This window comes from Delphinus delphis, chromosome 20, assembly GCF_949987515.2.
Source record: "Delphinus delphis chromosome 20, mDelDel1.2, whole genome shotgun sequence".
Classification (NCBI taxonomy): domain Eukaryota; kingdom Metazoa; phylum Chordata; class Mammalia; order Artiodactyla; family Delphinidae; genus Delphinus; species Delphinus delphis.
Genome location: NC_082702.1, coordinates 14,901,658 through 14,913,982, shown reverse-complemented (window position 1 = coordinate 14,913,982; position 12,325 = coordinate 14,901,658). Strand labels below are relative to the sequence as shown.

The 12,325-nt window shown below is 44.6% G+C and overlaps 1 pseudogene; it reads left to right on the top strand.

The window, feature by feature from the left end:
* Positions 1 to 3,478: 3,478 nt before the first annotated feature.
* LOC132416114 (heterogeneous nuclear ribonucleoprotein U-like protein 1 pseudogene) lies at positions 3,479 to 5,934 on the top strand (annotated as a pseudogene).
* The last annotated feature ends 6,391 nt before the right edge of the window (positions 5,935 to 12,325 follow it).

Below are 12,325 nucleotides of genomic sequence, written 5' to 3'. Positions count from 1 at the left end.
ATGTGGATATTAAAACATGAAGAAATTATTAATAGGGAATTCTCTGGCAGTCCAGTGGTTAGGAGTCCACGCTCTCATTGCTGAGGGCTGGGGTTCAATCCTTGGTCAGGGAACTAAGATTTCACAAGCTCCGTGTAACAGCCAAAAAAAAAAATTATTAATAAGTGAACTAAATGTACAAGACAAAATGCTAGAAAAATAAAAGCAAACCAAATCCAAATATAGAAGAAAAGGTATCAGTAAAAAATAAAAGGCAAAAATACTTCAAGGAAAAAGTAAAATTATTTGTCAGAAAAAATACATATAGATACAAGCATTGCTAATTCTGATGGAAAAAATAGAAGACAGATGAATACATAAATTATATATGGACATGATGATGTTTAGAGAGATTAATATATTTACTAATAACTGGAAATCAAGCAAAATATGTGATATTTGTAGGAAAATGTAATGACAGAATTAACTCCAAAAGATGTAAACCCTTAATAGACCCAAATAACAGAGAAATAATATTTTGATGTAATCTCTACTTAAAGAGATCACCAAGCCAGATCATTTTATGGGCAAAATCTATCAAATATTCAAGGAATTTACAAATCAAATGAGATAAAAAGCTTGTTCTGTGAGTTTCACATAATCCTGATGTAAAAAATATAATTTGAGTGTCATATAGTACTAAGTCTGCAAACATGAAAATTTATTCTAGCAGTCTATTAAAAGAATACAGATACTCATCATAATCTGAATCCATTACCTAAACTCAGAAATCAAATACTTTCGATAAAAACTTACCATCAGGGCTTCCCTGGTGGCGCAGTGGTTGAGAGTCCGCCTGCCGATGCAGGGGACACGGGTTCGTGCCCTGGTCCGGGAAGATCCCACATGCCGCGGAGTGGCTAGGCCCGTGAGCCATGGCCGCTGAGCCTGCGCGTCCGGAGCCTCTGTTCCGCAACGGGAGAGGCCACAACAGTGAGAGGCCCATGTACCGCAAAAAACAAACAAAAAACTTACCATCAAACTCTAAGGGGTCAGTAAACTAATTCACATCATTGCCTGTTTTCGTATGGCCCGCAAGCTAAGAATGGTTTTTACATTTTTAAGTGGTTGAAATAAAATGAAAAGAAAAATAATATATTGTAAAATTATATGAAATTCATTTCTTTGTTCATAAGTAAAGTTTTTAATACAGAGCCACATGTATTCACTTACATATTGTCTTTGGCTGCATTCACACTAAAACAGAGTTGAGTACCTGTGACAGACTAAGTGGTTTGCAAAGCCTATAATGTTTTGTTTTGTTTTTTTATTGCGGTACGCAATAAAAAGCCTATAATGTTTTTTTTTTTATTGCGGTACGCGGGCTAAGATGTCTGCATCTTAGCAATAGCCTTATAATCCCACATCCTGTAATGCACAGCAGCATATTAACTGTGCAGTTAAAAAAAAGAGACAGAACTCCCACTTAAGTGGTTTATCCAAGTGTGATCCAAACTAATTTGAACATGAAATCCTATTTGCTCTTAATCGCTCGTAACATTTTTGGGAAGTGTATATGTTTGGGAACTGTTTGGGTTTTTATTTTGTTTTTTGGCTAAAATCATGAATCAAAGGATGAAATTAAAGAAATCATTACAGGTAATTTGGGGATGGAGTATTTTCCGTCTCCCTAATATCAGGCACTACAGGATGCCGGACACAACTGTAAGCCATCAAAAGTATTAAGATCGCTGATAAAGGTAAATACATGGATAAATATAAAAACAGTATTAATGTAATTTTGATTTGAAAAATGTGGGGATTTTTTAAACAAGATTTAAAAAACAAATTCATAAAAATAATTGTAAATCTAGGTTAAAGTATACACAATATATAAAGATTCAGTTTGTGATATCAATAACATAAAGAGAAGGAGCAAACTGTAAAGGAATAGAGCTTTAGTATGCAATTGAAGTTGGTATCAATTTTAAATAGATTGTTGTAACTTTAGGATGTTATATGTAATCCCTCTGGTAACCAAAAAGAAAATATTTATAGAATACACAAAAAAGGAAATGAGGAGGGAATCAAAATGTGTCACTACAAAAAATCAACTAGAGATAAGACTTCCAGTTTCTAGTCCATAATGAGCTTGGGAGTCATCAATCCATTATAACAACAAGTAAAAAGCAGAATGAACTGAAAATCAACTCTTCCATAGATCCATCAGAGAATTAAGGTCACAGGGTAAACTGCTGCCCACAGACAGGTGGATACAGAGAATCACAACTTACCAGAGCATAGGCACATTAGCAGAAACCTCTGTGGGAACCAGTACAGAAGATGGAAAACCTAAACTGTAATGGAAAAATTGCAGGAGGCTCAGTGTGGACAAATCTGAGAGTTAAATGCTCCAAGGGGGTCCGAGTCTTTAAGAAGTCCCTGCACTTTTATGAGCTTTACCTCCAGGAGCCCAATCAAGTCCTCACTAAGACTGGAGAAAAATCTCCATTGTGTTTCTGGCAGACAGAGGGGGAAGGTCGCTATTTTGAAATATTCTCAAAGCATTCTGTTCTTAATAAGGCATGCCGCAAAGAGAAACTATTGTACCAGAGCCTATAACCTACTGAGGTTTCATTAGTGTCTAACCAACCTGAGGGAAAAGAAATGCTCAGCTCCAGCCCACTCTAGCCATCCTGTCCCACCTGAGGGAGGGAGGTAGACTGAGAGGCACTGGCAAAGTTCACAGTCCAGTGGCAGTTTCACCAAGACTGAAGCTTAATCACAGGACTATAGAACATAACCCCTCCCCCTACACCTTATCACCACATCACTAAAGGTCTTACCAGTGTTCCTTTTACACAGCACATGAAGTCTAGGTTTAAACAAAAACAAACAAAACAACAACAGAGACAATTAATAGAAAACAGTAACAAATATGATAGGTATTAATCCAATTATATCAATAACCACTTTACGTATCAAAGATAAAATCAAAAATAGAGAAAAGTGGGGCTTCCCTGGTGGCACAGTGGTTAAGAATCCGCCTGCCAATGCAGGACACGTGTTCGAGCCCTGGCCTGGGAAGATCCCACATGACACAGAGCAACTAAGCCCGTGCATCACAGCTATTGAGCCTGCACTCTAGAGCTCACATGCCACAACTACTGAGCCCACGTGCCACAGCTACTGAGCCCACGTGCCACAACTACTGAAGCCCAGGTGCCTAGAGCCCATGCTCCGCAACAAGAGAAGCCACTGCAATGAGAAACCTGCGCACCGCAACGAAGAGTAGCCCCCACTCGCCACAGCCAGAGAAAGCCCACACACAGCAACAAAGACCCAACACAGCCAAAAATAAAAAATAAAATTTAAAAAATAGAGAGAGTGGAGTGGGGGCCTCCCCTTTCCCCCTTTGCCTCCTGACAGGAAAGGTTTAAGGGGGACTGAGCCCTGGGAGGCCGGGCTGGGCTTGGGGGCCGCCCCGGGGGCCCGGGCCATGGATGTACGCCGACTGAAGGTGAACGAACTTCGCGAGGAGCTGCAGCACCGCGGCCTGGACACTCGTGGCCTCAAGGCCGAGCTTGCTGAGCGGCTGCAGGCGGCGCTGGAGGCCGAGGAGCCCGACGACGAGCGGGAGCTCGAGGCCGACGACGAACTGGGGCAACCCGGGCACAAAAATGAGGAGATGTCATGGACAATATTATCATGCAGAACCAATTCTATGAGACGCAGGTCATCAAGAAAGAGAACGAGTCAGGCTACGAGAGGAGAACGCTGGAAATGGACCAGCAGCAGCAGCCCTATCGCCCAGTAGAAGTGAAGACAGAGATGAAGCAAGAAGCACCCACCAGCTTCCTCCCGCCCGAATCATCTCAACCCAAACCAGACAGACAGCAGTTCCAGAGTCGCAAGAGGCCTTATGAAGAAAACCAGGAACGGGGGTGTTTCGAGCACTGGGAGGATAGGAGGGGCCGCTTTCCTCAGCCTCCCACTGAAGAGGATGAAGATGACTTTGACAACACCCTTGCTGCCATCGACACATATAACTGCGACCTCCACTTCAAGATGGCCTGAGACCGGAGTAGTGGCTGCCCACTCACAACTGAAGGTTTTGCATACCTGTGGTCAGCAGCTTGTGCCAGCTATGGGGTCAGAAGGGGCCGTGTGTGCTTTGAGATAAAGATCAATGAGGAAATCTCTGTGAAGCACCTTCCATCTACAGAGCCCGACCCACACGTTGTCTGTATTGGTTGGTCCCTGGACTCCTGCAGCACCCAGCTAGGCAAAGAGCCTTTCTCCTATGGCTATGGAGGCACTGGGAAGAAGTCCATCAACAGCTGGTTTGAAAACTACAGAGACAAGTTTGCAGAGAATGATGTGATTGGCTGCTTTGAGGGCTTTGAATGTGGAAATGATGTGGAACTTTCCTTCACCAAAAATGGGAAGTGGATGGGCACTGCCTTCCGAATCCAGAAGGGAGCCTTAGGGGGTCAGGCCCTCTACCCTCATGTCCTGGTGAAGAATTGTGCAGTGGAGTTCAACTTCGGGCAGAGGGCAGAGCCCTACTGTTATGTCCTCCCAGGCTACACCTTCATCCAGCACCCTCCCCTGAGTGAGCGAATCTGGGGCACTGTCGGACCAAAGAGCAAGGCAGAATGTGAGATTCTGATGATGGTGGGCCTGCCTGCCACCGGTAAGACCACATGGGCCATCAAAGATGCAGCCTCCAACCCCTCCAAGAAGTACAACATCCTGGGTACCAATGCCATCATGGATAAGATGCAGGTGATGGGCCTACGCCATCAGAGGAACTACGCCGGCCGCTGGGACGTCCTGATCCAGCAGGCCACCCAGTGCCTCAACCGCCTCATGCAGATCACTGCCCGAAAGAAACGCAGCTATATCCTAGATCAGACAAATGTTTATGGGTCAGCCCAGAGACGAAAAATGAGACCATTTGAAGGCTTCCAGTGCAAAGCTATTGCTATTTGTCCCACTGAAGAGGACCTAAAAGACCGAACGATAAAGCGAAACGACGAAGAAGCGAAGGATGTCCCAGATCACGCAGTCTTAGAAATGAAAGCCAACTTCATGTTGCCAGATGTTGGGGACTTCCTGGACGAGGTGCTGTTCATTGAGCTGCAGCAAGAGGAAGCAGACAAGCTGGTGAGGCAATACAATGAGGAAGGCCGCAAGGCTGGGCCACACCCTGAAAAGCGCTTTGACAACCAAGGCGGTGGCAGCTTCCGGGGCTGTGGGGGTGGCGGCCGTTTCCAGCACTATGACAACCGGGGTCCCCCCAGGGGCAACCGAGGAGGCTTCCAGAATCGGGGAGGAGGCAGCAGAAGAGGCAGCTACCGAGGAGGTTTCAACCGCAGTGGAGGTGGTGGCTACAACCAGAACCGCTGGGGTAACAACAGCCGGGATAACAACAACTCCAACACCCGAGGCAGCTACAACAGGGCTCCCCAGCAACAGCCGCCACCACAGAAGCCACCGCCACCGCAGCCACCACCGCCACCCAGCTACAGCCCTGCTCGGAACCCTCCAGGTGCTGGCAGCTACGCTAAGAACAGCAACATCCCTGGCTCGAGCACCAATACCAGCACCCCTACTGTCAGCAGCCACAGCCCTCCACAGCTGAGTTACAGCCAGCCACCTCCCTACAACCAGGGAGCTTACAGACAGGGCTACACAGCTCCACCATCTCCACCTCCGCCACCACCTGCCTACACCTATGGGAGCTACGGCAGCTACAACCCAGCCCCTTACACCCCTCTGCCGCCCCCCACCGCACAGACCTACCCTCAGCCCAGCTATAACCAGTACCAACAGTATGCCCAGGAGTGGAACCAGTACAATCAGAACCAGGGCCAGTGGCCGCCGTACTACGGTAACTGTGACTACGGGAGCTACTCCAGGAACACACAGGGGAGCACAAGCACACAGTAGCCAGTGTGTCCTGGAGGCCCCTGCCGGGTTCCTCCACCAGCGCCCACCTTGGCCCCCCTTGTCCACCCCACCGGGTCATGTGGTGCTGGGGGACGGGTCCTCCCAGGGCTGCCTCCCCTCCAAGGGGCTCTTACCACACACAGGGCCAGCATTTTCCTCTGGATTCAAGCAGGCAACAATGACCTTTTATTTTTTATTTTTTTGCAGTATGCGGGCCTCTCACTGCTGTGGCCTCTCCCTTTGCGGAGCACAGGCTCTGGACGCTCAGGCTCAGCGGCCATGGCTCACGGGCCTAGCCGCTCTGCAGCATGTGGGATCTTCCTGGACCAGGGCACGAACCCGTGTCCCCTGCATTGGCAGGCGGACTCTCAACCACTGCGCCATCAGGGAAGCCCAGACCTTTTATTTTATTTGTCCCCCCACCCCACTCCTCTTCCTCTTCCTCCCTTCCTCCTTTTAGGCTAAAGACGCCCCTTCCCTTGGTCGTACAGTGAGGCTACAGGGCTGTGGGGAGGGCCCCTTCCTGTCCGCTGGTCCCAGCCCTGCTCCAGCCCCTCAGCTTCCCAGATTCTCATGCAGTTGGTTGTAAATTCTTCCAGGAGCTGTTTTACTGTCTACTTTTCAGGATTTAAAAAAATATCAAAAACTTAAAAACACACAAGTTTAAAAAAGCAAAATGCAGCAGGAGGAAGAAGTGACAGATATTTTTTTGGTAATTATGCTTTTTTTTTAATTTTTAGAATTTGTCCCTTTTTACTGTGGGTGAGCTGTTGATATTTCATCAGGATAACCATTTCTTTGCTGAGTTCAGGTGATGGAGGAAGAGCCACACCCTCAAAACAAAACACACACAAAACAAAACCAGAGAATCATCTTTAACCTAACTTTTTATACAATGTCTCAGTTTCCCGTAACTTTGCACAAAACCTTCTGTGTTGAGTTGAATTGTACCTGCCTTTTGTATTTGGAGAGAGTGTGACTATTGAACTTGAAACCTTTTATTCTGGGCATCTTGGTGGTTTCTGGTGGGATTAATCGGGTGAGAGGGAAGAAGGGAGTTGGGGGGCTCCTTCCTTTCAGAACATGAAGTTTCTCACTGCCTCCTCTCCAGAGGTCTCCCAGGTGCCAGACCTAAAGGTTTTTCCTACAGTGATCCTCTGATTATTTTTACTTCCCCTTGACCCATATGTTTTAACAGGACTTTAACAAACTGCACTTATTAAGAAATGTGTTTGCTCTGTCTTGTTTTGTTTTTGTTTTGTTTCAATTAATGACATGGCACCTCCTAACAGGAAGGAAGCAAGGTTTCAACCCTGATTTAAAAAAAAAATAGAGAAAAGTATAGCATGCTAACACTAATCAAAAGAAAGCTGGGGGCTTCCCTGTTGGCACAGTGGTTGAGAGTCCACCTGCCAATGCATGGGACGCAGGTCCGTGCCCCGGTCCGGGGGGATCCCACATGCTGCGGAGTGGCTGGGCCCATGAGCCATGGCCGCTGAGCCTGCGCGTCCGGAGCCTGTGCTCCGCAACGGGAGAGACCACAGCAGTGAGAGGCCCGCGTACCGCAAAATAAACAAAAACAAAACAATGTCAAAGTGACGCCAAGTAAGAGTACAAGGTGTTAGCTTTCAAAATCCACGTCTTCATTCAAAATTGAGTCGGGGGAAGGGAGGGACTGAGAAGACCATGTATATATAAAAAAAAAAAAAAGCTGGAGCAGCCGTAGTAATTTTAGAGGAAGCTGACTTCAGATCAGGGAAAATTATCAGGGATAAAGAGGGCCATTACATAATGATACAGGTGTAACAAAACAGTAATAATCTTTATATTTACCTAACAATGGACCATCCAAATATGTGAGGCAAAAACTTTTAGAACTGCAAGGAGAAATAAATAAATCCACTATTATAATTGGATTCCTTCAACACCCTTTTTTTAATAATGGAAAATCGGTAAGGACACAGCTGACTTCTAGCCCCATCAATCAACTGGATATAATTGACACCTATAGACTACTTCTTCCAACAACAGTAGAATACACATTCTTCTCAATTTTACAAGGAACACTCACCAAGATAAACACAGCAAGCATCTGTGGCCTTAAAACATACCTTAACAAACTTAAAAAAACAGAAACAATAAAATGTATGCTCTCACACCGCAGTGGAACTGAACTAGAAATTAACAACAGACAGCTGAAAAACCGCAAAATACCTGGAGATTAAACAACACACTTCTAAATATCACACAAGTCCAAGAAATCTCAGAAATATTAAAATATCTTAAAATAAATAAAAATACAGCTTATCAAAATTTGTGGGATACAGTGAAAGCAGATCTTAGAAGGAAATTTATAGCATTGAATATACATATTAGTAAAGAAGAGGGCTTCCCTGGTGGTGCAGTGGGTAAGAATTCACCTGCCAATGCAGGGGACACTTGTTCGAGCCCTGGTCCAGGAAGATGCCACAGAGCAACTAAGACCGGGAGCCCGCGAGCCACAACTACTGAGCCCACATGCCACAACTGCTGAGGCCCGTGTACCTAAAGCCTGTGCTCTGCAACAAGAAAAGCCACTGCAATGAGAAGCCCCTGCAACGCAATGAAGAGTAGTCCCCGCTCGCAGCAACTAGAGGAAGCCCACGTGCAGCAACGAAGACCCAACGCAGCCAAAAAATAAAAATAAAAATAAATAAGACAGGGGTTGATGCTTCCATGTTACATCCTGGGGCTCCAGTTCTGGAGGCGTCTATTGTCCCCATTTTACATGCCATAAAACTGAGGCCTGGGCTTCCCTGGTGGCGCAGTGATTGAGAGTCCGCCTGCCGATGCAGGGGACACGGGTTCGTGCCCCGGTCTGGGAAGATCCCACATGCCGCGGAGCGGCTGGGCCCGTGAGCCATGGCTGCTGAGCCTGCGCGTCTGGAGCCTGTGCTCCGCAACGGGAGAGACCACAACAGTGAGAGGCCTGCGTACCGCAAAAAAAAAAAAAAAAAAAAAAAAAACTGAGGCCTGCCCTGGGATCCCAGAGCTTATAAGCAGCTCTTTTTAAATCCCAACTGTATCTCATTTTATTCTACCCTTTACAACTAAATCTTACCTCCTCTGAGTACAAAATTAGTGCATGATTCATGACACCTATTTATACCAAGAAAAAGGACTAGAGCTTGAGCTTGTTAACTCTTGGCTTCTCCTGTGGCTCAGAATGTGGCCTTGTGCACATCACTTAATTCATTCAGGAAATACTGCCTGAGTTCCTGCTGAGTGCTGGACACTTCTAGAAGCGGGGCACACAGCAGTGAACAGGACAGATGGGTCTCAATAGCTTATGTTCTAGTTGAGCAATAGACAACGTTAAACATTTAAAACACAGGTGAGTACTCTAATGAAAAGACAGTATAAAGGGATGGAGAGAGTTAGGGTGAGGGATGCAGGGGCAAATCATGCAATGGTCTGAGTAAAACAATAGAATCAGTTAATTGTGATAATTAGTAGTAATTAATAGAACAAATTAAACATACTTTATGCAAGGAAGAAGCCCCAATATTTTATGTTTCTTTTTTTCCTCTGATACAACAGTTTAACTTTTTAAAAACTCTCCATTGGATATTTAAAATCTGTGGGCTATGTTAATGTATAGTCTACAGTATATAATCCCGTTGCGGAGCACAGGCTCCGGACATGCAGGCTAAATGGCCATGGCTCACGTGCCCAGCCCCTCCAGGGCATGTGGGATCTTCCCAGAGCGGGGCATGAACCCGTGTCCCCTGCATCGGCAGGCGGACTCTCAACCACTGCGCCACCAGGGAAGCCCCAAGTTAAAGACTTTAAAAGGAGAACATAAATGCAATAGACCTAATGAAAAAGATAATACCTATATTAAATTTGAAAAAGGAAATATTTCTGTCTCATGATATAGTGGGATGTTTTTACTCTGTTTTCTTTGTCAATATTTCTCTGAACTGCCTGTGGCCTTCAAGACATACTTCTTTTCTTGTATGAACAGTAGTGGTAAAACTGACTACATACAAAATTCACTTTGACTTGGAGCTCTGCTCCTATCAAGCCCACGTTATGCTAGTTCCTGGTGTCACCCCAATTTGATGACAGCAAGCCAAATATCTTCTAAACAAAAGCATATGAGCGTGGGATACTTAATGATTTTATCTACTAGCAACAGCAGGTTTTTAGATTTGGATGAATTCATTTCCAGCTCTCTAAAAATGTCTATCCACTTTGTATCTAAAAGGCTTATGTTAGTAAAGCAGCTGTTTGCTGGGTCTTGGATCTATAAATTCATCAGAGGCTATCCATGTCTAAAATGTCCACAATTTTTAAGCACTTCAGTGTTTGAATGTCACTTTAAGTTAACCCCTCTCAGGGAAAATGAGAAAGGTAATTTGAACTTGTGAAGTTGAAGTTAACAGTTTCAGCCAAGAAATTGAGGAAGTTCTATGTAACCAGATCATCAAACAATTCTGGAGAAACAGCATTTAACTTTTGTTTTACTATAATCATTTTCTCCATTCTCATCCTCATTCTCCAAATTAGAGAAGGACATGCTTGTTCCACACTTGGAAAATATAATTTTACAGTAAGACATTTTAACATCTTTTCTATGGCTAGCATCAATAGCAATCTGGTACACATATGTCTAAGGAGGCCATCTCCGTCCATTTCTTTAAAGCTTAAAATCTTACCAAGTGCTTCTGCATGTTTTGAAGAAATCGAGAAATAACCGAAACCTTTCATTATGAAAGCCTCAGTATTCACATAAGCAAATCACATCCCCATTTTTTGCAGTGTTGCAGATGAAATCTTTTAATTTTCTTTTTTTATAAAGATTTTTTGATGTGGACCATTTTTAAAGCCTTTATTGACTTTGTTACAATATTGCTTCTATTTTCCGTTTTGGTTTTTTGGTCACGAGGCATGTGGGATCTTAGCTCCCCAACCAGGGATCAAACCCACGCCACCTGCATTGGAAGGTGAAGTCTTAACCACTGGACCGCCAGGGAAGTCCCTAATATCTTTTTATTTTCTTCGGTGAAAAGTTTAGGGACTGAATGGAATTTACGAAAATTACATCTACATTGTCTGCCAAATGTGCAGATAGATGAACAAAATCTAGTTATTAATTGAACAAGATATCAACACCCTTTCGTTTTATGTTTGTGTGGGTGTGGTTTCATTAAAATCTTCATAGAAATCAAGAAGATGATTTGAAACTCCATTTTTCGAGTACCTAAGAACTAGGGGGAAATTTTTGTTACCATGACTCCACACACCACTTGATAAACTGTAGAAAGCTGATCATGATGGCTGGCAAGATCTGACAAAATAGGCTTTAGACAGTAAGGGACCAACATATCTTGTCAAAATTTCCCCTTTAGCTTGCCCATGGGACGTTTTAGCTGCAAGCTCTGAGTTCGGAAAATTAACTGCACCTGAACTGTACCTAGTTTCACAGAGCAGTCAAAGGAATGATGATGATGTGTGTTTGGTATACCTAAGCCAATTCACCACCACTATTTTTATTGGTGTCTTTGGGGGAGCTGAAAAACCTTGCCAAAGTTAAAAGTACTTACCTGTCTTTTCCCAGACTTGTGAGAGTGCCACCGTGTGTACTTTTACATACCTTTCTCCCGAATACTCAATCCTGAATTTTCTCCATATTGTTCAGTATTCTCTGTTTTGGTTATTTATCTCCCTAATCCATGTGTCCTTCCATTTGTCATTAAAAGAACACATTCGGGCTTCCCTGGTGGCGCAGTGGTTGAGAATCTGCCTGCCGATGCAGGGGACGCGGGTTCGTGCCCCGGTCCAGGAGGATCCCGCCTGCCGCGGAGCGGCTGGGCCCGTGAGCCGTGGCCGCTGAGCCTGCGCGTCCGGAGCCTGTGCTCCGCAATGGGAGAGGCCGCGGCAGTGAGAGGCCCACGTACCGCAAAAAAAAAAAAAAAAAAAGAACACATTCACTTAGCTTTTTTTTGGTCGGGTTATGCTGGTGTTGGTATCGTAACCATTCTTTTCATTATCTAAAATCTTAGAAAACATTATCACAGTATTCACAATGTCAGAAGTTAAAACTAGCACTACTTGATACAAAGCATGAGTTAATCCACAGGCACAGGCAAAGACAGTTACGGCTCCTAATTACAATACACTTAAGTTGCGTTACTCAGAGCGATGCAACAATGAATGATTCCTTATTGTGAACTACCAATCATGGTCATCAACATCAGCAGTCAGGGGCAGTATGGAAGGCAAAAAAATCTCTGCTGTATCATTTGACACTAAAATCTGTTGCTTTCAGCAGTTCCTATTTTGGGGGCTACCATATCAGTTTTCTACTTTACCCACAACCTTTGCACCCATTGCAAAAACTGGGACC